This window comes from Schistocerca piceifrons, chromosome 3 (genome assembly GCF_021461385.2).
Source record: "Schistocerca piceifrons isolate TAMUIC-IGC-003096 chromosome 3, iqSchPice1.1, whole genome shotgun sequence".
NCBI lineage: Eukaryota > Metazoa > Arthropoda > Insecta > Orthoptera > Acrididae > Schistocerca > Schistocerca piceifrons.
The window spans coordinates 474,816,722-474,822,721 of NC_060140.1; positions in this window are offsets into that span (position 1 = coordinate 474,816,722).

Genomic DNA, 6,000 nt, shown 5'->3' on the forward strand with positions numbered 1-6,000 from the left:
TCGTATGGAAATATGGATGTCGCCGCGTCCTGAAAGCGATGCCCTCTTAAGCTGACAGCCGCTGTCTGCGGCACCAATAGCGACGACCACACTCGTTGCCTTAAGCCTTTTTGCTAAATTGTAACAGGTGATAATGAGTCCACAATCGATTATATTGAGATGTGGAAATGATGGTCGCAAACGAGTATTTATTGCGTTATGCACTTACACAGAGTACACTGCTAACTCGAAGGAATCTCATAGTAATTCTTCGTAGCAACGACCGCCATTCTCAATGCTTGTATTTCAACGGCTAATGTCTAGAATGAGGACAATCCCGACGCCCCCGAATCGGTAGCCATCAGCAACATTTCTCTGTCAACGTAAAGGCGGACATTGTCCAAGATCACCTAACACAATCTTATTTCATGCCTCCCCTTTTAACTGCTCCACGTCACCCGGTGTTCCTGGGAGAGGTTCTGCCACAGTCTTGGTGACTGTACCCTTTGTTGTTCGCGAAAGGCAGCGGTTTCAACACGACGATGCATCAGCCCACTTGGATGTTAGCGCCTCAACAACACAAACTTTCATCGCTGGACACGAAGGGGAGGTCCTGTCACATGGGCAGCGCGGTCGCCGTATCTCACGCTTCTAGACTTTTCCTCTTCACTAAAGTCAAGATGTCGGAGTAGGAAAATCCCGTAGAAACGGATGAAGGCCTGCTTTCTAGGGTCCAAGCTGCCTAGCTCCTGGTACAACACACAAGTGGGATCTTTGAGAGAGGGAGGCAGAACTGCATGCTCCGTTGCCATGGAGACACTGAGACTGGCGGTCGCCATTTTGAATAATTACTATGAGCTACGTTGTTGTTATGCGGTGTACGCTGTACACGTCCATGTTGTTGTTGTGGTTCAGAGGCTGGTTTGATGCAGCTCTCCATTCGACTCTATCCTGTGCAAGTTTCTTCATCTCCAAGTAACTAATGCAACCTACATCCTTCTGAATCTGCTTAGTGTCTTTATCTCTTGATCTCCCTCTACGATTTTTACCCTCCACGTTGCCATCCAGTACTAAACTCGTGATCCCTTGATGCATCAGAACATGTGCTGCCAACGGATTCCTTCTTCTAGTCAAATTGTGCCACAAATTCCTTTTCTGCCCAATTCTATTCAGTACCTCCTCATTAGTTATGTGATTTACCCATCTAATCTTCAGCATTCTTCTGTAGCACCACATTTCGAAAGCTTCTATTCTCTTCTTGTCTAAACTATTTATCGTCCATGTTTCACTTCCATACATGGCTTCACTCCACGCAAATACTTGCAGAAAAGACTTCCTGACACTTAAATCTATACTCGATGTTAACAAATTTCTCTTCTTCAGAAACGCTTTCCTTGCCATTGCCAGTCTACATTTTATATCCTCTCTTCTTCGAGCATCATCACTTATTTTGCTCCCCATATAACAAAACTCATCTACTACTTTAAGTGTCATTTGCTAACCTAATTTCCTCAGCATCGCCTGATTTAATTCGGCTACATTCAATTATGCTCGTACGTCCATAACACAATAAATATGTATTTCCGATCATTGCGTCTCTATTATTTCCGATCATTGCGTCTCTATCTCAATATAATCGTTTATGTAATAACTGTTTCAGTTTGACACAAAAGGTGTGAGACACCCCCCGTGTGGTTGCTAACAGTGAGGGTAAAGTTTCGAAACACAAGTATTAGGCGTCATCTTGAGGCTTGCCTGTTATTAGAGGTCCGTTTATCAGTTATCGTCATTATGCATAAAAATAATATAAGAAGTGGTGGCTGCGCCCACATCCAGTGTGCATTACCTCAGTATACACGAAGGGGACTCAAAATTGACTGTTGCATTTTATAACAACAATATAAACCGCAGAAATTATCCAAAATCCCTTGACATCAATTTTGACCGTTCTCAGACATATGAAAAGCACAGCTGACTAGACAGAAACTAGATGACAAATAATGAAATAAGGAAACTCGCAGGAACAGCCTGGGGAGTGTAAGTGGATATCTCACACACCACCAGACAATCCCTCGTGTCGACTACCGCCGAATACCGTGCACTGGTGTGATTCGGGGGCAGAAACAGCACCAAATAGATGACCATTTAAAGGAGTCGATACACGCAATAACTAGAAAGCTGGGAACTACACCAGCACCTTTCACCACGCTCTTGTAGCCATCTCTTCGTCAGACCTGAGGCGACAACACGTCACAATCATAGATTGTAGCGAGTCTCACGCTTCTGTTCTCCCAAGATACCTCTAACCCACACCATGCAGCGTAACGCTGCTTGCTCCCAGCTGAAAACCTACAGAAATACGTGGGAGACGTCCTGTTACAGCGCCAAACCTTTTTCCTGGAGGAAGTGTGAAAAGAGAGATGGATTTCTGTCAACGATTTTCGCAACGGCTACGACGATTCCACTATACGAACGTCAGTGTCAGATCTACTCCGTAAGTTATGGCGTGCCTAAACATGATCCGACCATGCCACGACATACACAGATTGGGACATCAAGGAAAACTTCCGTGTTACTTGAAGGAGCTGTGACTGTAGAGGAAAACAGAGATTGGAACATATTCTACAAATTAGTCGAGGAAGTTAGGTGCAAATGCTACTCTGAGACGAAGAGGTTGGCACGGGGGAGAAAATCGTGCGCAAGTGCATCAAACGACCTTGAGCAGGTACAGCGATATCATTATTAGTTTTTACAATAAACTACATCAAAAGGAACTCCTCGTTGATTATTCACTGCGTCTATACACCCAGACATACATGGTGTTGCGCTTGTCATTGAAAAGAAGAAAAAAATTGCCTCTGTTTTGGCCATTGACGAAAATAACACAGCTGTTTATGAAAAACGCAGACGTTAGTATGCTCCCTTACGTTAGCAACAGTTTGTACCTGTTTTTCTTTTTCTAGATTTGCTAGATAATGAAACGACAGTTCCATCGTGGCTTGCAAAAAGTCACATGGATTTGTTGTTCAGTTAGCCACCAACAATAACCCGATTGGGGACGAACAATGGCAAGCGGTATTGGTTAACGAATGCATCTGTGAAAATGAGTCACTACGCTGATAGAGAAAGAGCAGATCCTACTTGCCGATGCCTATCAGCATGCATACTATCTTCGGAAACTTTGCCTTAAACTAAAACGGCAATTTCTATTGTCGAGGAATTTCGTACATCGTATTCCGGATAATAGATTCGAGGCACTATCTTAGAGCTACAATAACTACAAGTTTAAAGAACAGCTATGAAGATTAAGGTATAAGATCCCACTGATGGCAAAATTATTAGAGATGGAGCAAAAGCTGAAAGTATTTGTATTAGGTATACGTCGGTGGCACAGTCCTTCTTTTGCTATTAAATTCAGTTACACAGACGAGTGAGACTGTATTGTAATATACTCTCGACATTATGCATCCGTACATTCAGCAAGCACTAAAGAAAAACAAGGGGCAATTTGGAAAGGGCATTCATAGCCCAGAGAGAAAAATTAAAAACTTTGAAATATAAGGATGACATGGTAATCCTGCCAAGGAGGCGGAAGATCAGTTGAATGAAATGGATTGTGTTTTGGAAAAAGGTTGCAAGTTGACAATGAACGAAAGCAAAAGAAATGTAACGGAATGTAGCTGAATTAAATCGGGTGATGGTGTGGGATTTCAATCAGAAATTGAGACATTGCGAGTAGAAGATGATTTGTGCTATTTTTGCAGCAAAATAACTGACAGTGGCTGAAATTAAGAAAATATAAAATGCGGATTGGCAATAGCAAGAAAAGTATTTCTGGAAAAAATTAACTTGTTAACATCGAATTTAAATTTTAGGTATCATGCTGGAATGAAAGCAAACGGAATAGATACAAAAGTCGTGGCCTTCAAACCAAAACAAAACAATGAAACAAATGACCGTCAGAGGTGCATCAGAAATGTAAGGGAACAAAAGGTTTTAAAATGTTGAAGATTAGTGGGGAGAAAATAAATTTAAGATATAATTATAAACGTAAAGACCATAACTGTATAGGTTGCGCGGTATGAAATTATTTAGTTAAGCGGTTTTCGACTCACAAGGCTATTATCGAAATGTACACTACTGGCCACTAAAATTACTACACCACGAAGATGACGTGCTACAGACGCGAAATTTAACCGACAGGAAGAAGACGCTGTGATATGCAAATGATTAGCTTTTCAGAGCATTCACACAAGGTTGGCGCCGGTGTTGACACCTAGAACGTGCTGACATGAGGAAAGATTCCAACCGATTTCTCATACACAGACAGCAGTTGACCGGCGTTGCCTGGTGAAACGTTGTTGTGATGCCTTGCGAAAGGAGGAGAAATGCGTACCATCACGTTTCCGACTTTGATGAAGGTCGGATTGTAGCCTATCGCGATTGCGGTTTATCGTATTGCGAATCGGTGGGTTCAGGAGGGTAATACGGAACGCCGTGCTGGATCCCAACGGCCTCGTATCACTAGCAGTGGAGATGAAAAGCATCTTATCTACATGGCTGTAATGGATCGTGCAGCCACGTCTCGATCCTTGAGTCAACAGAGGGGGACGTTTGCGAGACAACAACCATCTGCACGACGTTTGCAGCAGCATGGACTATCAGCTCGGAGACCATGGCTGCGGTTACCCTTGACGCTGCATCACACACAGGAGCGCCTGCGATGGTGTACTCAACGACGAACCTCAGTAAACGAATGGCAAAACGTCATTTTTTTTTTCGGATGAATCCAGGTTCTGTTTATAACATCATGATGGTCGCATCCGTGTTTGACGACATCGCCGTGATCGCACATTGGTAGTGTGTATTCGCCATCGCCATACTGGCGTATCACCCGGCGTGAAGGTATGGGGTGCCATTGGTTACTCGTCTCGGTCACCTCTTGTTCTCATTGACGGCACTTTGAATAGTGGACGTTACATTTCAGATGTGTTACGTCCCGTGGCTCTACCCATCATTCGATCCCTGCGAAACCCTACATTTCAGCAAGATAATGCACGACCGCATCTTACAGCTCCTGTACGGGCCTTTCTGGATACAGAAAATGTTCGACTGCTGCCCTGGCCAGCACATTCTCCAGATCTCTCACCAATTAAAACCGTCTGGTCAATAGTGGCCGAGCAACTGGCTCGTCGCCGGCCGGAGTGGTCGAGCGGTTCTAGGCGCTACAGTCTGGAACCGCGCGACCGCTGCGGTCGCAGGTTAGAATCCGGCCACGGGCATGGATGTGTGTGATGTCCTTAGGTTAGTTAGGTTTAAGTAGTTCTAAGTTCTAGGGGACTGATGACCTCAGCCATTAAGTCCCATAGTGCTCAGAGCCATTTGAACCATTTTTGAACTGGCTCGTCACAATACGCCAGTCACTACTCTTGATGAACTGTGGTGTCGTGTTGAAGCTGCATGGGCAGCTCTACCTGTACACGCCATCCAAGCTCTGTTTGACTCAATGCCCAGGCGTATCAAGGCTGTTATTACGGCCAGTAGTTCTGGGTACTGATTTCTCAGGATATATGCACCCAAAGTGCGTGAAAATGTAATCACAAGTCAGTTCTTGTGTAATGTATTTGTCCAATGAGTACCCGTTTATCATCTGCATTTCTTCTTGGCGTAGCAATTTTAATGACCAGAAGTGTAACTGTAATCATCGAAGACAGTGCAATGCTGGTGTATAATAGTTGCAGAGTAAGGTGCAAATACAGAGCAAAGAAATGAAAATACAATGGTAACGTCACTGAAAATATTGAAACGAAACGAGCTCCTCGCGAAGCCGTAAAGACCCAAGGGATGTCTACGGGCAGCCCGTGTCATCCTATGCCTTCCGGCGTCATCCGCATGCTGTATGGAAGGGCATGTGGTCGGCGTACCGCCCTCCCGAACGTTTTCCAGATTTTCCAGATCATGGAGCCGATACTACTACGCAAACTAGCTTCATGAGGCTGGGTGTTTCCCCTATCAGTCCTC